Genomic DNA, 22,484 nt, shown 5'->3' with positions numbered 1-22,484 from the left:
CCTAGAATTTGTAGCTATTTGTGGGTTGGTTTTGTTTTGCATTATAGTTTCTTACGTGATGTGTGTAAATGTGCATGTACCTTTACTCTCTAGAGATGGACATTTTTTTGTTTCCCTCCTCCTTCCCACTAGCCACTGTCAGTGAAAATTATCAATTTTAATGTAAGAACTCAACTACCATGTATTAATTTTAGATGGCACCCCTGTGCCACATTGTGCTAAAGCTTGTCTTCATTGTTTCAGGACACATTTTTGCCTTAAGACCCTGACAGCAAAGCTTTTGACTAAATGCACAGCAAAGTTCTGTTTAACACTCAGCAATCTGTTCTCCATTTTCCAGTTGGACTATTCCTTTGGGTTGTGCCTGGAAGTTTCATTGCAACTATTTGGACCTAAACTAGACATCAAAGTGGAAAGTAGATTCTGAGAAGGAAGAAGGAGCAAAGACAAAAGATTACTGCTTCTATTCATAACAGAGGTGTTTTTGTGTGTGCTCAGAAGGGAAAGGGAGCAATTTTAAGTCCAGCTTTTCAAGGTGAAACTTTTCATGTTCTTTCAAATTTGGATCATATTTCAGTGTATTTCAAAAGCAGCCCACCCCCCACTTTTAACAGAACAGCAAGTCACTGCATCACGTCCTGACTGAGCAGGTGGGAAGGTTTTCTGATCTTTTGTCCCAGTCCTACAACAAATGAACAAGGCAGGTCACAAACTCACTTTTAGCTGCAGCCCAGTCATGGTCCCTTCTCTTATCCCCCAAAGCAGATCCAGCATGGGCTTGCACTGACATGTTTTCCACCGGTGAGATTATGAACTTGCAGGAAAGAAAATGTCCCAATGCATTTTACCATTTGGACATGGGTCAAATTTGCCTTGATTTCCCTGGTGTGAGCCAGAAATGGCTCAGTTACATCACTGTATATTGGCTAAGCCTTACTGGCCTCAGTGGAATGACTGAATTTGGCCCATTGCTTTACTACTGCGCTATTAAAACAGTCAATCTTTTGGCTGGAAGGAATAATATTAAGAAAATAAAGTTTACATATGCTGGGATGTGCCCTGGACAGCAGTGTAAAAAGACAGAATATTCAGACTTAATCATGTTTTGTGCCACAGTGCTGACAGTATATGTGGTGAAGAAAAAAGCAGCCTCCAAATTATTCTCAGTGTGTTTTGCAGCACACCAAGGCATCTGGGCAAGGAGACTCTCAGACCTCTCATGTCAGAGCTGGAAAAAAATTGCCTGAAATGAGGTGTAAAGATGAATAAAAAAATATTTCCATGTTTTAGCTTGAAGAAATGTTGTTGGGTTGTTTGGTTTTTTCAAAAAAGCAGGAAGATAATTTGAAAAAATTTGCATTTAATGTGAACAGTTCCATGTATCTTCAATTAACATAAAAAAATACATCAAAATTTATGATTAATTATGTGTCTCCTTGGTCCTGTTCTCATTACACATACATCTGAAGTGGAACCAATGCCATTTATGAATAATTTAATTAAAATAATGACAAGTATTATTTTTGTAGCATGGAAAGCTGTAAACATTAATTGAATAAGGTTGAGAATCATGAAATGCAATCTTAATTATTAGAAACTAGAATAATCACATGAACTGAGGCAAAAAGGACAACAAACTTTTTAGAAAGGAGTTTACAGCTGCTAGGGTGTAACTAGCATTTTAGAAGAGTTAGCGTAGTCAGTACTTTGAAGTACACAGTATTTTGAACAAACTATTAAAGCAACATAGGATCTTTCATTCTGCATGTCTTTTGAATATTCTACAGGCCTCAGAGCTTCTCCCCATATTTTATGTTCCTGTTGTCTGCCAGCCCCAGGGCTTAGCAGTAAATCTCCAAGCCAGCCCTTCTTCATAGTGGTGGCTGAGCAGTCATCAGGTGAAAATATGGAACAGATGCTGCCCCTGGATCATTGCAGGCATTTCTGTCCTGTTATCTCTCTCCTAGCTATAACTATCAAGGTCTGCTTAACAATGAATAAAGATTCCTGCATCTTGCACTCTCCTGGGAGGACCTTCTCTGGCTTGCCACACAGAAACCTTCTGGTTTCCCAACTGTCCCTTACTTTAAGATGGAGGCATTTCTTTTCAGCTTCTTCCATGCTCAGGTTTTTACACCTGACCCTGAAGTGTTTAAAGAAAGAAAAGAACAGTTTTTGTACTATCATGATAAGCAAAGAAAGTGTTAGAGCCTCCTCTTGTAAGAGAGACTATGCATTCCCTTGACTACAATTTCTAGCTTGATTTCAGCTTTCTTTAATATTGGTACCAAAATTGTGCAAAGCTTTCTGTCTGGTTGTAGAGTGGAATGCTTTTCAAAGTGGGTCACCCTCTGCAAGGGTGAACTTTTACTCCAAGTTCAAAGTCAAAAGCATCAGAAAGCTCAGAGTTACCACCCTGAGGATAAAATACACAGAGTTTTTAAACCGTAAATGCTGTCCATCACAGCATCTCTGCTACTACAGCGGGCCAAAATGACACTGTCTGCTTTGCAAGTGACACTGCCTTTTTCTCTCAGTGTGTTCATTTCTCTGCCTTTCAGTCTCCGGTGCCTCATTTCTGACTCATTGTACCAACTGAGCCAAAGAATGGGAACAGAGAGCTCAGGCTTCGTGTTTTCCTCTCATGCTGCCCCTGCGCACTGGGAGATAAGAGTTTCCCATCTCTCTGAGTCTGTAAATTGCAACAGACCTACAAGACAAGCAAAAATGTGAATTGGGGGGGCTAAAATTTTGATCCCAAATTACGAACGTGACAGACAAATTTTGACTAATTTACACTCTCTGAAGAAATCGGGTGGTTTAATCATAATTTTTTTAAAAACTTTGGATTTCTGAAATACGGAGTAATCATTAAATTAGGTGAAATATTCACCAGCATCACCAATTTTTTATTTAAAACGGTTTGAAATTAGAACGGAATGAAGCGGTTGTTTGATAAAAGCAATAAAACTCACGGACCAGCCAAAATAATCTTCGTGAGGTGCCACCTTGTGCCCGCGGAGCGACATGGCCGAACCTGTGCGCAGGGCGGGGCCGGCCGGGCCCGGGCGAATGCCGTGGAATTGGGAAGGGAAAAAAGCCGGAACAGGGCTTTAAAAATCTCTGCTGTCAGCTGGCACCTGTCTCTCCAGCAGTGCATCCCTGAAAGGGAAGACGGGTGTTGTTAAAACAGTTAAACTTGCTCTTTCTCCCTCAGCACTCGGTAGGCTCCGGCGGGGACAGCAGTGGTGGTGCCGTTCTCAGGCGGCTGCTCCCGGGCTGGCCCGCGGGCCTGTGAGGCCTCTCCGTCCGCACGGCCTTCCCCGGGCCGAGCAGGGGCTGTCCCTGCTCACACAGCCGCTGTGTGTGTCCCCGGGAGCTGTGGTGTCCCTGGGAGCCGTGTCCCTGCTCTCACAACTGTCCCTGCTCTCACAGCCGCCGTGCCGAGGGAGCTGCAGGGACACCGGCCCGCACCTCTGGGCGCCCCGGGCCTCATCGAGTGATCTCCGACATTCACCTGCAGCCATCGTGTTGCTCCTCTCTCTCATCGCTGCGCAGAGCAGTAGGATGCCGCCAGGAATGCGAGTACTTCCCATCTTTGTAGTCTGCCGAAAACATTTTCTTCTAGGTTAAAAAAAATATTTTTATCTTTTTTGTTTTTAAAACATTAGCAAAAATATTGCTGCTCTTGGCACTTTCTGTGTGTACCAAAGTTTCCCTCCTCTATTTTTTTTATTTGTATTTTCTTGAAAATTAAGTTTTCTTAATGCAATTCCAGCCTTAGGGAATAAAAGGAGAGTAGAATTTGGTGGCACAAATTGCTGAATTAGTACAAATTTCATCAATAACTGAAATGTCTGTGTTCCTTAATAGGATCTTTATTAGGGTTTATTTCATTCTATGTATATTCATCAGCTCAGAGTCACTTCAGCAATGGTAACTTACTATTACTAAGTCATATTTGCCAGGAGCACTAATGTTTTTATGCTGCCAAGAGTAGAAGATGGATATACCAGGGCTGTTAAACAACTAAAAATATGACTATCACTCTACTAAATTTTCTGTTCATGTATAGCATAACTATGTTTGTCTTGAAGACAGTTTCCATAAGAAAACATTTTTTTTTTCCTAGAAAGCAAAATATTATTGAACAACCTTGCATACTAAGGATTACATAATTTTTTTCTGGTGGTTTACATGGTACATCTCTTATTTTTAAAAAAGTATTATTCCCATAGTGAGTTTCAGTGTTAGTCAGTAAGGTCTGACAGTAGATTTTAAGGACAGAAAATAGAGTTGTGCCTTTATATAGGCAAAGAGCTGATTTCCTGATAGTACTGATGAGCTTGTACAGAATTGATCGGTAATTAAATTCAGACTTTGGCTCAGTTTGAAGTGTTTTATGCAACTGTGAATCCATGGCATTTTAGAGATAAGAATGTAGAAACCAGAAAAACACCCACTTCACAGAAATGAAAATCCAAATTGTGTGGACTTCTGTTTGCAAGTGCAAGTCCAAGAGAGATGTTGGATTTCCACGTCCCCATCCTTCCTCAGCTTCTTTTCTTTCTCTCTGTTTGATACTCATCCACTGTCAGATTATAAATGGAAACAAAGGCTTCATGCTGAATCTGAGGAAGTGCCCCAACCCTTGTTCTTCAAAAAGTCTGGGTCAGGATTTTAATTCTTGGCGCTGGCCCATGGTTTGATGTGTTGGGATGCAAAGTGCCTCGTTCACTTTCAACCAGTGCTATGAATGCAGAGCAAGGGGATCAGTTTGTAAAGATTGCCTAAAGAATATGTTATGGTGCTGGCCAGAGAATAATCTAAGGCTGGAAAACACAGAGAAATCACTTTCTATTTTACCATAAGTCTTTTAAATATTGCTATAAAGCAGAAATCCAGTGACTACTGTGTTAAGGACTCAAAGCATGCTGGCAAATTGCCTGGTAGGGCAAGTAAGGACATCTCACAATCCATCTTAAACAAGAGGGAGCAGCAATTTCTTGCATTCTGTCATTTGGCAAATATGCAGTTCTCAGATGTAACAGTACTGAGTATTTTATTGAAACTTTCAGACGTCAGCCTGCACTCTCCATATGTTCAGGGTTTTACAAGCTGTTTCCATGACAAAACGAGATTGATTCTCGATCAGAGCCAGATAGTTAATTGGTTAAATCCATTTTATTTACCAAAAAATGTAGGCAAAACACTCTTCTCTTCAATACAGTAGACAGATTCCTTTTTTATGTTTTTCCTTCTTTTCCAAAATCTACTCTGTTTATAAAGCTTTCTCTGAGGAAGATAGTTCCTTCACTAACTTTTTGTTGTTGTTTGTTGTTTCTAGTTTTCTTTCTTAATTACATTTCATTCATTAGGAAAAGAAATTTTTTTTTTTGCCATATAGAGCTTCTGAATCCAACCTTTTAAAATGCTTGTTCATTTCTGCATTTCTGTAAGAGTGAAACTCTTGAAAGCCTATGATTTGTATGAGATACTAATCATGGGTCGATAGAAAGAATAATGTCTACTGTATGTATCATTAATGCACATGTTGGAAAGTTGCTATAATCAGGAGAATTTGTTCCTGTTTTTTGTTGTTTGACCTTTTTTTTCTTTTTTCCTTCAGGACAAGTAAGACAGGAAAAAAATACTTATCCATCCACTGACCAAGTGGTTAACTAGAATATGCTTCACAAAGGGATAAGTATCATCCAGGAGTTTTATGGAGGGCAAAGCTATTTGTAATGAAAGGATCACGACACTATCTGGCCCAGCTGCAGGTACTCTTCAGAAGCAGAAATCACCCCGTGTATTATTTAGATTGTCACATCTTCATAGATCCACTAAAAGAAATTATATTTTCGATGTGCAGATAAAGTCTAGACATCTTGAATTATGTTAACTTATGCTGAGAGTCAACATTTGAGTTTTTCCCTGAAGTTTTGGTGGCTTCAGCTCACGTGACAGTAGAGCCAGTGGAAGAGGTGAGTGTAGGGGCTCTCAGGGTCCCCCCAGGCTCTGGCTGCACCTTGGGGCAGGTGATTTGCAGCTCTCTGAGGCTCTGCCTATGCACACAGCCTTTCTGTGTCAGGGGCTGCTGCACAGGGGAGCACTTGGCTTCCTGAAGGCTTAGCTGGGCTGTGACACTGCTGCTCTTGGTATCCAAAGCAGCTGACAGAAAACCTGGATTGCAGCTGCTACAATCACACTTCTGGTGGGCACTGTGGAGGAACCAAGACAGAGCAGCTGCCACTTACCTGCCCCTCCGAAGCAGCACTGCTGCATCACAGCCTGCTTTTTAGCAACTGCTGGAAGACAGGGACAGCAGGCACAGCAAATTATCTTAACTTTAAAGAGCAGAGTTATGTGTGAAAAGTCATCTTGTTTCCCATTCCAAAAAAGAAAGAAATGAGAATTTATTAATTACTGAGTATTTCTTGTGGGGCCAATCCAAACGTGAATCACCCCATTACTGATTGCAGTGGTGTAATTGCTGTTGTGAAGAAGTTAATTTTGGATTCTTTAAAATGGAAATAATCTACCCTCTTTGACTTTCCAGGGCTATAACCAGCAGACACTGAAGTGAATTTCAGGGAGGTAATTTTCACTCGTGCTGTTTTCTGTGAAGCCCCAGATCAAAGCCTGCTCTGGGAAGTGGAGTAGGCCAAAGCCACAGTGCCAGCTAAGGTCTTTTCTCAACATCTTGTTACAAAGTCCACTTTGAACAATTTTTTCCTCATCTTTTCAGCCTGTGAGGCACTGGAACACGTTTCCGGAGAAGCTGAGAATTCTCCATCCCTGGAAGTGTTCAAAAGCAGGCTGGATGGAGCTCTGAGCTCTGGTCTACTGGAAGGTGCCCCTGCCCATGGCAGGGGGGCTGGAACTAGGAGATCTTTGAGGCCCCTTACAACCCAAACCATTCTGTGGCTCTGTATGAAATACAGAGCATTATTTCCCTTTCTGGTGAACAGTGTTGTCTCTTGGAGACTGCCTCTGAAGAATGCCTCCATGAATTTTGGAGCTATAACTCTGCCCTGCAATATTTAAAAAAAGTAAGTACTCTGTTTTTTTAAATCAGTACCTGATGCTTCAGATAATCTAGGTTCTGCATAAAATACTTTTTTTTTTTCACTAATTAATAATGGACTGTGATATCTAACTGGCTGTTAGAAATCCATTAATTGAAGTAAAATTAGTTTTTACACATTTGTCTTAAAATTTAGGGAAAAAAGAATGTATTTGTTGGCAGAATTTTAAATAATTAATTCTGTAAAAGAAAAAGAGAAGACAGAGATTAAAGTCATTCCTTTAAATTAACCTCTCCTGGAAAGTTCTTTGCATCACAATTCAGCTGATTGGAACTGTGTGGGAAGAAAGTTTTTATTTAGAAAGGTGCAGCTGAAGGCTCAGTTTATGTGCTGGTAGGTGTTTTATTGAAGTGAAGGCAGCAACCACTTAGACCACTGCAGCTCATGTTATTTCCCAAAGTCTACAGAAACCCCTCCATCTTCCATCCACTGTGTGCATTACAGAACAAACAGGGAAAGCAAACAAAAAGTGCTTTTGACTGTTCAAATCTTGGCAGCACTTGTTTGTAGATGGCCAGCTCCATATCTCCCAGGGAGAAGTAAGGAGCACTAAGTTCTTCACAGATCTGCCACTGGCTGCACTGATAATCTGCAGAAAGCCACACTACATGAGATTTTCTTGCTCTTTCTTATTCAAATGGGAAAAAATAGTTTGTAAAGCATAGAAATGTTTCTGTGGATTTCAATGATCTTCAAATTAGGAGCTTGTTGTGTAATCAAATTCAGTGAGGATGAGAAGGCACATGGTAAACAGAATGGTTTTGTCTATAGCACAAAGACTCAATTAGATTTTTTACAAAAATCTGATTGGCAGTTATGTAGGACTATTTTATGATGTTTGTTTGTGACTTGGGCAAGGAGGAGAGTTTGGCAAGGAAATGTTTTGTCCTAAATCCTGGCAAGCATATTCATATGCCAAAAATGCTGTTTTGTCTGCTTTTCATTTTTCTGAATTCTGTAGACAGCAAAAAATACATGTGTTTATGGACATTTATTCTGTTGTGACAATGTAGATTCATCATGTGAATATGAAATCAGAGCATTACAAATTAGGTACTGCAGCTATTTCACATGTACATGCTGGAAACTTAAAAGTATTCTCAGTATGCATTCTGAAGAGAAAAATACACAATTCAGTAGAAACTCTGCCTTGATTTTCTATTCACTTGTGTGAGTTTTGCATTAGTGCTTTCATTAGGCTTACTCCTGGTTTATCACTTTGCAAATGAAAACAGCATCAGGTCTATATGCTTTTGCTTTTCACTGATTTTCAATAGGTTGCTGACCTAGTTGCAGAGCCATAATCTTAGGAGAATGCTAATAAAATTATCATTTTCAAAACTACCTCAGTTCCTTGAAGGCATTTTGTATGATTTATTTGGCACCTTGGCTGGTTGGTGCTGTGGGTTACTGTCTGCTGTAGACTAGTACAAATGGTCTGCAAAGAGGTGGAAATTAGGTTTTGTTAGAAATTCGAAATTGTATTTACTAAAGAAAATTTTAACTGCCTTTGCAAATACATCAAGAGCCTCAGGATAGTAAGACTAAGCCGTGCCATGGCTTTCTAGATGGCCATAAGCAGAAGCTGAATTGAAGCGTTTTTTTCTCTCCTGGAGCACCTGTAGCAAAGCTCAGTGAGAATGACTCCAAAGCCAGATCTATATAAACTGTTTTAAACACCTTCCCATACACTATCCTCAATACTGCCCCCAATAACATAGCATCAAAATTACCAGAACACCTATTTTTAAACTATCACTACATATATTACATTTTTTATGTTCTTAAGACATGAAAGTCCAAATAGTTGTTGAAAGAAATAACATGTCCTTCACAAACTGTAAAACTTCATTAGAACATTTATTCTTCACATCTTAACAGCATTTGGGGGACATCAGATGTAGGTCAGTAGGATAGTTCACAGAGTCTGAGGTCTAAAGAAGCTGACAAATATCCTGTAAAGATGGTTTTAGTGCATAACACATCTCAACTAACCAGCTCAGGGGCACAAGAATTTTATGGAGTCCTGGCTTCTGCTTCACCATTTGAATTGCAAGAGCATTTGCAGTGTATTTCATACTGAAGTGCAGTGAATAATCCTGTCCTCTGCTGTAGAATTCTGTCTCTAGTAGTGATTTTGTAGTGAGGAATGTCCAACCTTTAGCATCCAACACAGAGCAGTGAAAATTATATGTGCAAGTATTTTAACAGCTTGTGTAGCAGCTGGCAAATTATGTGTAGGAAGGTTTGTTCTCTTGTCTGTGTATGTGCTAAATACTTACTGGTCCCCACCTTTTAAATATGAAACACTAAATAATGAAATTTAAAGAAATAGAAGCTCTTAGGAAAAATGTGCTTTTTTGTAATATATGCCTCATGTTTCATTATGCAATGGGGATACACCTCAAATGTCAAGACAGAGCTTAAAAATCATTCTTCATTCCCACACAAGATATCAGCTTGGACTCCATGTGAATCCAAGGGCACTCAAACATATTTTGAAAAACATTTGCTGGCCAGCTGTCCATAAATAGAAAAGGAACTGAGTAACACATCAGTAGTAATAACACTCCTATCAAATACTTGTATTAAATAACTTTAAACTTCAGCAAGTATAAGAATCCTGTAGCAGAACCTCTAACAATTATTTTCTACCACATGGATAGGAATTATGAAAATAAGTTATAGTGCGTGGTATAAATATTTTAGTACCAGTAAATAAGTAATGTAGCAAACAGAAGAAAGTACAACTCAAGAAGCCATACCTTTAAATTGAATTTATGATGAAATGATTTTGTATCAAAGTAAATTCTCATGCATTTCTGGAGGGAAAAGAAACAATTTGCCCACATCCCAGTTCTGTGATGGATTATAAATGGGAAATTCTGAAATTAACATTTCAGAATTTCCTGTGTTAAAAATTTAAAACAACTTTATAGAAAAAAGTGCATAATTTTATAAAGAATACAGAGTTTCTAATAAGGTTATTGTACAAAACACTGAATGCAGAAATTATTCAACGAGAGTGTTTGCTAATCCGCAAAATGTGCCTGTGTGAGCTACACCATATAGGTGTGCCTGTTTCAAACCCTGTTTTGGGCTGTTCCTGAATACTCATTTGGATTTCCTGGATTGACTTTGGACACGATTTGCTCCTCACCTTTGTCTGGCAGTGTCTGGGCTATTGATGGAACAGCCACTGTCCAGCTCTGCTCTGCTGGCCCCAAGAAGCTGCCATGGAGCCCAGTCCTGTCTGCACTGCAGTTGCTCACAGCTTCCTTCACTAAGCATCCTCCCTCTTACTGTTGACAGGAGATTCTCAGAAAAGATTTAGGGAAGTTCTAGAAAGCTGCAAAAAAGTAATTGAAAATGGGGAGAGAAGTACTAGAAAGCATCAGGAACATCCCCAAAAAGCAGCATGTGAATTCCTAGAATACTCTCTGAAAACTGTGTAGGGAAAAATTCCAAGAAAACAGACAGGATATTCCTAGAAAGTATCAGGATTTTTAAAATGTAAGGGAAGCCCTAGAAACTAGTAGGAAAATTCCTAGGAAGCAATGAATAAATTCTTAGAAAGGAGAAGGTGAATTCCTAGAAAGCGTCAGGAATATGGTTAAAATGGACTGGTGTAATCACCAGAAAGCAGCAGGAGAAATCAAGAGAGTTCTTCCAGTGTTAAGGGTTTTGCATAAAGCTGCAGAAAAAGTGCTAGAAAATACCAGCATTGTTTAAAGATCCAGTTATCCTTATAAAGCTTCAGAAAATATATTTTTTATACCTTCAAGCACCATATCTTGTTCATTTTGAAAACCTGATGCTTCCTTCTGGCCTTAAACAGTCTTCCTTTTTATTGTCTTATTGCAAATGTTTTCTCTTTCATCATGAGGAATTGCAATTTCACAGTCAGCAGCTTGTGATTTTAGATGAAGAAGAAGAAATTGAACTTCAAGAAAAAAATAACTTTGCTGTCATCCCAATCTCCTTAATAAATACAGAACAGGGAAGTAGGAAAAAAATATAGGCTCTCAGCAGACTCAGTGAGAGTTTTCCATGAGAAGTTACTAGTTCTTAGTGAATCACATGAATCTACTCAAATATAGTCTCCTCTTTTCAGTGTATAGTACCTTGGCTTGCATGCAAAGTACATGGCTAGTCTGATTTGAAATGATTTAGGAGGGTGCTAAAAGAGTAGTCATGTGTAGATATATCTGAAGGGAAAGATGAATCTCCAAAGTAGTGCCTGCCAAGACCTGAATATTTGTATCTATTTCTATGAAAGTTCATCCCTACCTTTGCTCTCCCAACTCCTGTTGGCTGAAATGTTTTTCCCTTTGTTCTTGGGGGATAACATGACCCAGCAGATTGGTCTCCCTACCCCATCTCTGCCAGGCCCTGCTCTTGCTTGTGCTCTTCCAAGTGTGAGTTTCCCTGACTCCATTTACCCCTGTGACCGCTTTTCCTTTCACCCAGAGCTGCCCAACCACTATGGAACACTGGGAGATTTGGGAGCCAAAGGCACTGAGTACCTGGAGGGTAACTAAATAGAAGGATACCTCCTTCAGGGAGAAATCCATTTCAATAGATTTTGTACCTGAGCAGGCCCTGCAGGTTATGCTAATGGGAGCATTTTATAAATACGTATTTCTTGGCAAACTTGATAACCATATTTTTGAACCAATGATGGATGAATGCAACATAGGGCTTGACCTGGCTATAAGCTTCTAAAATATTGGTCATATTGAACAGTTACAAGCAGGCATATGCATCTCTTGGGGCATATTCCTTCTAGATAGGAAGTTCTCCACTGTAAATGGTTTAAATGCTTTAAGGCACCAGACTTTGAATTCAGCCTTTATTGCTAATGCATCTGGTTAATGTTAAATTAAAACACCCCAGGAAATCTGTAGTTTTCACTGTATTTGTTATTCATGTAAATTTTTGGAGAGCATCCATTGCTCTAAAATCAAGTTAATTGGAAACAGAGTAACAGGCATGAACTTAGTCCCAGCAGAACATTCTCTGTCTGATGCCGAATTGTTAATTTTTATTACTTTTTTCTAAGACATTGTCCAGATTTCCATCCTGTGAAATCTTCAGATGCCAGATGAGGGCACAATCTTTTATACTGAATCTCATCTTTTTTTCTGAAGACTATTGCTATTCAGCAGATATTATGTAAACATTGTAAGTCAGGTTGACATAAAGCTAAATCTGTGCTCTGGTGACTTGGGGCTTTGGCCTGCATTTGTGAGGTTTTGGGGACATTCAGAGTTTCTCTAAGGCCACAGATCTATGTTAATACACTCATCTATGGCCCATGGAATGTGTTTCTCTAAAAAAAGGACAACTCACCAGGCAGGTCTGTGGCCTCTGTGTTGTTTCAGTGATGCTGAATTCTGACACAAGGCTTTCCAGACTGCTCCCAAGTTTAATAATAGGATAGCTCGCTGCATGAGACCATTTTCCCCACTGCAGATTCATGTAATTACGTCAAAACATTTTCCTGCTTGGCTGAAATTTGGCTGAACTTCTTTCAGCAGAATGCAGCCTGACGTGTTTGCCCAGAAAACAGCACAGCAGCAACAACAGGCAACCATGGCTAAGGATGCAGAGAATTTAGGAACTGTCTCTTGGCTAATTTTTTTTCTTCCTTTGGTGAAATGGCTTTTTCTACATTGAAATGCTTTTGCCAGCCTCATTATATTGGTATTAAGTTCAACAAATACAGGTTACATGCCAGCATAGTGAGGCCAGCTCAAGCTCTAACGTTGTACACACCTTAAGCACAAAGGTAACTGGCTCTGTGTACTCAAACTGCGAGAGGTGCTGTCATATTTTGCTCAAGGCAAACTCAGGCACAGAAGAACAAACCAGTGCCAGAGATTTTTGGGGACTAAGCTCTCCTATGTGTAATGTGCCACTCAACTAGAATTGCTTAAAAAACTCAAGAGTCTCTGAGACAATCAAAATGTTGATTTTAGAGCATCATAAAATTTCCCTTTAGTAAGCCATGGTGGTGACAGCAAGGGAGAAAGTGTGGCTGCAGGACTCCTGTGGCAGTTTGCAGGTGTTAATTTGCAGAAAATTAAGCTTTCATGGCAATGAGATCTATTTGCACAGAAGGGCTTTTAGTCTGTGATACTAGTTTTGAAATCCTTGCAGGGCTGAGACCTTCCCCATGCTGGAATCAGTAATTATTCAGCCATCAGTTACTTAATCAAGAATTACAAATAGTAGCAACAAGTAACTGGATTTGTACTTTGTGATGGGAGCAGAAAAGTTACCTCAGGACAGTCCCAAAAGGCTGGTGTGGGTAGGATGCCAGCAGGTGTCTCTGGCCAATTAAGTGCAGGAACAGCAGAGGCTCCTAAATCCCAGCTGAAGCCTTGTTAATAAATCTGTGTAACTCCTGAGACACAAGTGAGTATCTTCAGCCAGGCATGCAAGGAGTGTGGTACTGTCTCTTGAGATCTGCAGCTTCTTTTTAGACAGCAAATCCTGCTCAGCTGCCTGAGGACACAGTTATGTGTATTCAGCCAAAGGCTTTAGTGCTTCCAATCTTCAGAATTTTTGCTCCAAGTTTTCTTCCCTCCCTTTTGGCCATAGCTGCATCTTGTTTCCTTTGCCTTTTAGCAAGTATGGCCGGTCAGGCTGAAAAAGCAGAGAGGAGGTCTCCTGATTTCATCAAACAGCCGTCAGGTCTGATGGGGGTATCAGCTTTGTGAGTCCCTGGGTCTGTGTGGCCTCACAGCTCTTTCAAAGTGTATGACAGATTTTGAATTTTTCTTCAGAGGCAATCATAGTTTTAGGGATCCCTCTCTCTCCCTCTAGGTCCTGTGGATTTTACCAGGCACCTGACTCCTTTTTGTGGCTTATCTTCTGCAATATGGGCACTCAAACATTGAAGAGACACCTACAATTTCTTCTCAGCCTTGCTCTTGTGTAACGGGTAGGCCTTTTAAAACGTGTGCACATTACTTCATTTTTAGTCACAGCTTGGGATAATCTTTTCATTTCATGTAAAAGCAACTTGATTTGTGGCTTTGACTTTTGAAGAATTCAAGAGTAAACTATAGGCTAGTCTTTAGAGATCAATTCAATCTAGGAAATGAGATATAAATTATCACTTATATATCAAAACTGAGTTGATTTGATCTCTTGGATTTGAACTCAGAAAGACCTGAAAACTGTAATCAATTCATAATCCTGAAAGATCTGGTGGGTTGGATGTTTTCCCCAATGAGAGAGTGAATGTGGTATTTCAAAGTGTTTTGGAGGAGGTCAAATACGGTTTACATATGGAAGAGAGGTTAAATAAACTGTGTCAAGATTTTCTGCAACATGTTTCACTGAGACTAAAACATGTCATCATGTCTTTATGGGCAAATGTTTACAAAAGGTACAAATTACTTTCAAGGGGGGCTATCTGCTGAAGGTTAGCTGTTAAAAATGTTTCCCTCTCTGTTTATAGTTTTCTAAATCAGGGTTGTCAATGGAAATGCTGGTAACTACTCTAAGTACTGCACATTTCCAAAGACTTTATCTGAAGCACACTGTTCTGATACATTCTTTACTGCTGACTGTGTTGGCTATTACCATGAAATAAACAGATTAAGTATTGACTCCATAATTTTAATTGCTATGATTTTAAGTGCACAACTACTGAAGTATGCAAGTAATTCATTTAAGTCTAGATCAAAACAATCTAGTATGAAAAGAATGATCTATTATCTTTGAAATGTGCAAATCCCAAAGAAAATGTGGTTATATCCTAAGAAGCATTGAGATAAAGTAGGTAGATGTTTTATGCTCCCATGGAGAACTGTGGCTGATTCAGAACTTGGTAAAATCAGTGGGCTTGCTTTCAGTGGTAATAAAGTCCTAAGTTATTCCACTGTATCAATTTCTATAGCAAATATGGGCCTATTCAATAAATTGTGACTGCAGTTCAAAGCCATCACCCTACAGTCAGCTCAAAATGGTTGCACAGATTTTAGGGAACCTAAACATTCTTACTTGTGTCTTGAATTTGGGGATATCCTCAGTCAATTTGATATGACTCAAGTTCTAGAGCATTGTTTTTATTTTCTTATGTAACCTCAAACCACGGAAAAGTGTATTTTTGATAATTTGCAGAATTCAGGGAATTTTGGTATATGTTTTCATACTCTTATATGTACTTCAAACCATGAATGTTTGCTTTTAATCACTGTTATAAAAGCTAAGGCAAATTTGTGAGTATGACTGTGATTTGATTTGAGTTTTAAGTCTTTCCCTGAACATAAGGCAAACAAAAACAAACTTCTGGATGTGCAGATTGTATTGCACCATAATTTTCAGCTGTCCTGAGAACTCATAAGTTTCTCATTATATCTTTTGTCTAAACATAATTTTCTATCAAGTAAGTAAACAGTTAGCTTGCATTCCTATTTCTCATAAGCATATGCTTAAGTGTATATATAATTCCCTATTGGTAAAGGGGACTGTGGAAACATTTTCCTGATTAAAAATCATGAGCTGATAAAAATGGAATTAGAGTGACAAGAAACTTGTGGTCCCACAAGATCAAATACCACTTTGTAGCAGCACTGGGCAATGTGTTAAGACTATACATTTATATACAGCTTTTGGTATTAGTCTGCACAGTTAGGCTACCTTTTCACTTAGTATAATCAAGCCTTTTGGTATTTCATTTTCATTGTGCTCCTAAGATGACAAGGATATAGAACACATGTCTCAAGTGATCGCTTTTTATTGCCTGGTTTACCTAATTTTTATTCTCTTTGGTCTCTGGAAGATATATTTCTGGCCATGTGTTATTGCTTAATTCAGTGACTTTTTGTATGGACTTGCTTTGCATTTCCTGGGCTCCTAAATTTGCTTATTGTAACACCTATATATAAACTGCCTAGAAACTAGAAAATGTTGATACATTGACATATATTAAACACTTTGTCTTCCATGATGTAGTGTTCATGTTTCCTCTTACTGTTTTAAAGCAACAGCTTCAATATTAAGGAGATAGAGTTTTCAAGGCTGATGGTGAGACAATTAATAGGGAGAAAGTGTAAAATATCACATGGTGTGCTTTAATTCTACTATCAGAGGCTCAGAAGAGGAAAATTTGACCTCATTACAGTCCTAGTATACTCTTATTGAGGAATTGAACAGGACAATGTCTTGGTTTACTGTGGAGCTTTCTAGGTGAGTAAAAGAAATATAATTCTGGATGAAGACTCAGTTTTAAGTCCTCTTTAGTAGAGCCCATAATTTTGGCCTAGCTATTATTTAAACAATTATGCTTCCATATACTTCATTCATGCCAGCAGCCTGCTTTACACCTGCTGCTTTGTATTTAGTCTATTCTGAATGTAGGTATACAGAAAAAACATCACTCAGTGTTCAAAAGAAAGTGCTTTTTTTCAAGAATAAATCTTGAGGAAAACAGCTGTATGTAGATTTCCGTAATTTGGCTACCAAGTTAAAAATGTTATTGCAATTTTTCTGTGCCCATTGCAAATCCTTATCACAGCTCTGCCTGGTGGCTGTCTCCACCATTTTGTAGAGTACTTTTGCAGTATTCTGGATATGTAAATAATCTAAGGGGCTGTTCTGTTTTTCATGGGTAAACCTTGAATTTTTTGGCCCTTCAACAATGCAATAGGAAAAAGTAGTTATCTCTTAGGGAAATCTCAGATATTGACTAAGGAGTAAGCCATTAGATCAAGTCATTGTTGACCTGAGACATTCTGATGTGCTCTTTCAGTAATGAGCATTTTTTTTGCTGTCTAGATTTTATTAAGGTTCCCAGGACAAAACAACTAACCAGTTTAACGAGGACCTCCCCAGCTCACTGTGGAGCATTTAGCTCACATTCCAGTTTAAGTCACTTGGCCATGTTCTGGCTCCTTCCCTGCAGCTCCATTAGCTGGCAGCTGGTGGTATCGTGGAAACAGCCTCTTGCATAGAAGAGAACAGCTACCTTTGAATCTTTAAAAATACTTCAGAACTGGTGGCACTTCTTTATATAAGCACAGCAAATAACCTAAAAATAGAGCTATAGCTGGAACGTGAGCTATTCAACATGAATTAATGTGTTTGTTAAAAGTCTAGGGATTTTTGTGAGTCTTGTGAGATGCACATGACCTTTTCATGATGCTCCCTAGAGATACTAGTCATCCTGTCCAAAAGCAGCATGAAGTTTTTCAAGCGTACACAAACAATATAATTAGGGCACTTTGGGCCTGGTAATGGGATGTGAACATTGTAGTCCTGCTCAGATGGCCTTTCCAAATATACCACAGTGTTCCAATATTGTGACTATTGGCGCACTTAGTGCAAGGGTCTTGTATCTCTGGGTATAACTAAGTCTTGTGCTTTCAGTGTAAAATGTAAAGCATCATTTTCTTCTTTTAGCTACGTGCTTCTCCAGGTAACAAGGAACTGGAATTGTGTGCCTGGAGCAGTGATCTCAGTTTACTGGAAATCCATCCAGTCACCAAAACCAGCCTTCAGACTCAGCATTAGTTACAAACTCTATCATATTAGCATTCTCAGAGAGATCAGGGGCTGCACAAATGGTGCAGGTTAATATATCTTCCCTACAATGGAGGGCTGAGTTCATGATCAAGGATTATGAGGCGGTAGCACAATAAAGCTGTGGTCATTATCATCCCAGTGCTATGGGGTCTCATCATTGTGCTTAGCATCACACAAACACTTAGCAAAAAAATATCATCAGTCCTTACATCCTAATCATTGTCCTCACCTCTTGGACACAGGGGACCTGACTGACCCACGGGTGGCATTTCCTATGTGCATTGCATTTGCACGTTGTCCATTGCACACTTACTCTGCTGCTGACCACAGAAGCCATGCCTCTGTGAAAACACAATAGACCTTGCTCATACAAATTGCTTTCTTAAGAGCTGTTAAGATTTTCAAAATGTCATAATTAAGACATTCAAATAAGCAAGTAGCCAGATGAATACATCCTTCATGTATTCAAGACTGAGACAAATAAACAAAATGTTCAGAATTAATGTGGTCTTGCCATATTCATCACACTTAAAATGTATATTTTTTGTCCAAATAATGTTTCTCTAGCATTTATAGCACTGTGTCACAGTCTTGAAAAAAATAATACAATAAGTAATAATGATAAACAATGTCCTGGCCAAATGAAACTTAAAAACAGGCTTTGCTTAAAAAAAATCTACCAGTGATTATGGAGCTATTATTAATACTTACAAGTGCTGTGGCTTTTGATACACAACTGACAAAATAATCCAGATGGTGCTGCAATGTTGATACTCTGAAAAAAGTGTTCTGTAAAGGGCTGCCTTTCACCAGGAACTTCTCTTTGATGGGTAAATGCTTATGGAAACAGCCTCGATATCTTATATTGACTTCGGTATGTGTCTAATACCTGTTGGCCAGAGATGCTCAGCAGACAAGTTTCATGCCTGAAGTATCTCCTTATGCTTAAATGCCACAATAGATTTCTATTTTTTTCAGTCTAAGCTTTTATCTGGCTCTCAGAACAGCTGGACATGTGTAGTCAGCACCAAACTCCTCCTAGGTAGGCCAGTGGTCCTCTTCTTCCATCACAATGAAACTGAGGTAGCACTAGAGCCTCTGTGCTAGACACTGCTTTTGATAAAGCTGCCTTACAGAGTAAAGGATTGTTCTGACAGTGAAAAACTTCCCAAAGTCGCTGTAGGAGGAAGGTTTGTGGGATGAAGCCCTCCAGAGAGACTCAGCTGCAATTTTTTTAGAGTCCTGGTGTGTAACACTTTGTTCTCCCACAGCCCAACACACCACAGGCCTGTGGGGCTCTGTGTCACTGTGTACCAGGGCAGAGGAGGGAGATGATCATGAAGGAAGATGTGTTTATTATCAGACCAAATAAGAGCACACAGGAAAAGACCTCCTTTGTGTTTATTTAAAAATAAATATTGAATAGAAGAACAGAGGAAAAGACCTTCAGGATCATCAGTAAAATGATGACAGTAGCAAAGTTCATAGCCAGAGACTGCAATGTTACAAATCTATTAAGAAAAATAAGCTTGAAAGTAAAACAAGCTAGTTATTTTTGAGCATGGTTATCTCAGTCATGGTAACCTTAAAACACCATCAGAGAGGTTCAGGTCATAGCTGTTTTACAACTTTTCACTTTTCTAAGCTGTACACAGCTGCTATTTGGGCATGAAGTTAAGCTTCTACATGTGAAGAGAGCTTCTGACACTCCTTGTTCTCCCCGGATAGCTATACTCTGATGTTCACTTAATATCTTTTTGAGAATGTTTTTCTCTGGCTTTCTAATTGCTAATGAAATTACCTGAAGCCAGATGTACAAAGAACTCTGTTAAGCTTAAACACTTTCTGTCCTGAATCTGGAAGGCAAGCTGATTGTTAGTGATTTATGCATCATATCCTGCAATACAGTGTTTCTCAGGGTCAATCCTGTACAACAAATAAAATCCACCAATACCTGAACTATGTCTCTTGTTCTAGTATTTCCGTAGCAGGAAATCCAAATCCTGTGTACTGTAGATCTGCCCTAGTGAGATAATTATTGTTCTGTCAGGTTGCTGTAAGCAACACATCTGATCAAAGGCAAGGGAAAGAGTGTAATTGCCATGTGAATTGTTGGAGGTCCAGTTTATTAGCAGTATATGTTTTGAAATTACATGGAACTACACATATTTTGAAATCTGCCTCAACATTGAATTTTGCCTTTGTGTAAATGGAATATTGTGTCTGGGGTCTGATGCTCAGTGGATGTGAAAGTCTTATGCAAGACAGGAGCCTGAGAGAGAACCAGTGGCTTGCTGCCAGTTGTATCAGAAAAGCAGGTAAAGAACTTGGAAGAAGACAAGGCTATAGGTCTGCTTTCAGGTGTGGTAAACATTTTAGGTAGATTTTAGTTGTTTTAAAATGTATGGTTGACTTCCTGAGTTGAATTTCAAAGAACCACCTGTGATAGCAAATGGGGCTTAAAATGGCTTCCATTTTAAGGATGTATTTTGTCTTTTTGTGTCAGAACAGATTGAAATGTGTCTGTGTTCATATCCATATTTTGTTCAGCCATCATATATTTTCTTGGATTAGAAGTCTCTGAGGTGCTAATGGTATTTGCATATATGTTACATTTGCAAATGGCCTGTGACTTTGAAGCAGTCATAGCTGTGAAAACAATGTAATTCTAAATCAAAGTTTTTCTGTTCTGCTTTCCTTCTCCAAGACTTGCTGGAGGAGCCTTTGCACTTGCTTTATCCCCTGAGATTCCATGGAAATCTGGCAGTTGGGTTCAAGTCTCTTTTTGTGTTTCTACTGTTCTACGGTGCAAGCATCTTCAGAAACATGTTGATTCTATACCCTGAAAAACATGAACCCCCAGGGGAGTACACATGTATGAGATTAAATTCTCTACACTGAAGCCAAACAGGCTTCCTGCCTTAGGTGGCAGAATGGTTGTGTAGCAGAAGTCTCCTGTAGTGTAGCCATCAGTTGCTAATGTCTTGAACATCTGAGATGGAAATGAAAACGAAGCAGGTTTTGGTTTTATATTGTGTGTTTTTAATGGAGAGGACCATACTGCCTCTTTTGAGTAGTTGCAGCAGGTTTCAGAGGACTGGAAATTAAGTAAGTTACTACTGTGCTTTCCCTTTCCTTCACTGAGATTTCCATTCTTTCCCACATGCCCCACCCTTGATTTTCTCCCCTTGTTTCAATAATTTAAAGATGTTCAAATTAGCAAATTTTGTTCCTCTGCTATGCCAAACTCCACCATCACAATTTAGTCTTTTTATTCTAAAATAAATTAAATTTGTAACTCTATTTAAAAGGCATTAACAAAACACCTGCCTCTTTAATTTAGCAGTGCTTGTTGCCAAGCATGTGCTGGTGCTTGGGCTTCATGTTTGTTATCTGATGCCTCGGTCATGCTACAGAAAGTGTTGCATCTGTTCAGTTCTGGCTGAGATTGTTCATTTCCTTCTATTCAGATGCTGACTTTTCAAGTCTTAACATACTGTTTACTTTGCTGCTTTTTCATTCACAGCCATGTTTATAATGGGAAGGCAGGCAAGGTTTCCTGAGAAGAGTTGTGCAGTGAAACAAAGTAATTTCTGAGGGTGTGGAATGTATTCTTCACCTATTCTTCACCTATTCTTCACCTTCAGACTGTTACATGCCTAATGCTGAGGAAATAATAGTATTAATATGCCCAAACTGGTCCTCTTAGTGGTACTGAGAATGTCAGAATTTGCACCCAAAACATACATGTGTGTCTGAGAGGTGATCAGGAATCATTCCTGATATAAGCTGCTGCTTATTCATATTCCCTGTCTTGGAGACACCTTTGGAAGGAAGTTGTGGTCAGCAAAGAAAAAAATTATATCAATGTGGCATGTCAAACTTAGTACTATATGAATTTCTCTAAAATTTGATTCAAATATACAAAGAAACTCCGTGGTAAAAATATTTACCTACTGCTTTCTCCTCTGAGACTGCGTTATTAGAGTGTGCAAACATGCAAAAGCACTAACACAGAGTAATAATTAAAAATATTTGTTTAACAAGTTGTAAGTGCAAAGTAGAAGACAAAAACCTATCTAACTGATGGGCACTGCATTTTTTCCCCTGGATAACCGGTGCTATTTTTATTAGCGGTTTGAAAAAGAAGGCTTTTAAAATTGTGCCTGTTTTAAAGAAGCATTCTCTTATGCAATAATAATTATACTAAGCAGAAAAGGAGCAGCTGTTACTGGAAGTTACAGTTAATTGTTGTGTTTTCCAGCACAAGGTTATTTGGTGGGAACAGTGGGGAAAAAATGCAAGCAACTGCCAAAAAACCAAACATGTGAGGTGAAGCTCGAATTTGCTCTCATGAGAACTTTCTAAGATTCATAAGTAACTTAGCATGCCACATTTAAATCTCTGGAGATGCATTGTGCTATATAGAGACAGAGCACAGCACAGTGCTAGCAGAAGAAGGAAAAGAGAACAGAAAGTTGCAAAGACTGATAGGAGGATAAGGCTCATCGGGATGGATAGAGGATAAAATGCCAGCTGGCACTTCATATACTCTTGTTGGGGGCTTGTTTTGGTTTTTGTTTGGTTTTGTTTGTTTTTTCTTTTGTGGTTCTCAGAGTAAATTTGAAGCACCTATCCTTTCCCTTGATCCCACAGCACAGGTTTTCCTGTGCTTTTAGAATGAAATAAGCAAAGCATGCCCCTGTTACAAATCTGTGGAGGAGAAGATGGGTAGATTAGCCAGGGGCATTTTGTAAGCCCTGCAGGCTAAATCTGATGTGATACATGTATGAAAAAAACAATTTCTGAAGAGAGACTTCAGCAAAATATCCCACCTGGTCTCTGGCTGTTAGA

The 22,484-nt window shown here is 39.1% G+C and overlaps 2 protein-coding genes across 7 annotated transcripts in view; one reads left to right on the top strand and one right to left on the bottom strand.

Annotated features, from left to right (window-relative positions):
* Positions 1-3,519, bottom strand: part of LIPC (lipase C, hepatic type) — a 77,384-nt gene extending 73,865 nt beyond the window's left edge. Inside the window, exons 1-2 of one of the 5 annotated variants that reach the window (XM_086849036.1) lie at positions 2,086-2,143; positions 718-882 (exon numbers count right to left, since the gene is read on the bottom strand). The gene's annotated coding sequence lies outside the window, so the exon portion shown is untranslated. Of the gene's footprint in view, positions 1-717; positions 883-2,085; positions 2,144-2,979 lie in introns of those variants that run through there. The other 4 variants (XM_086849035.1, XM_023934094.2, XM_086849037.1 and 1 more) reach the window with 4 other exon arrangements.
* The window catches only part of ALDH1A2 (aldehyde dehydrogenase 1 family member A2), a 112,731-nt gene continuing 93,253 nt past the window's right edge, over positions 3,007-22,484 (top strand). The window contains exons 1-4 of one of the 2 annotated variants that reach the window (XM_086849028.1): positions 3,007-3,628; positions 5,630-5,783; positions 5,876-5,987; positions 6,752-7,055. The gene's annotated coding sequence lies outside the window, so the exon portion shown is untranslated. Of the gene's footprint in view, positions 3,629-5,629; positions 5,784-5,875; positions 5,988-6,562; positions 7,056-22,484 lie in introns of both variants that reach the window. The other variant, XM_086849029.1, reaches the window with a different exon arrangement.

This window comes from Cyanistes caeruleus, chromosome 13, assembly GCF_971803275.1.
Source record: "Cyanistes caeruleus chromosome 13, bCyaCae1.hap1.1, whole genome shotgun sequence".
NCBI lineage: Eukaryota > Metazoa > Chordata > Aves > Passeriformes > Paridae > Cyanistes > Cyanistes caeruleus.
This window is presented reverse-complemented; position numbering and strand designations above follow the sequence as displayed.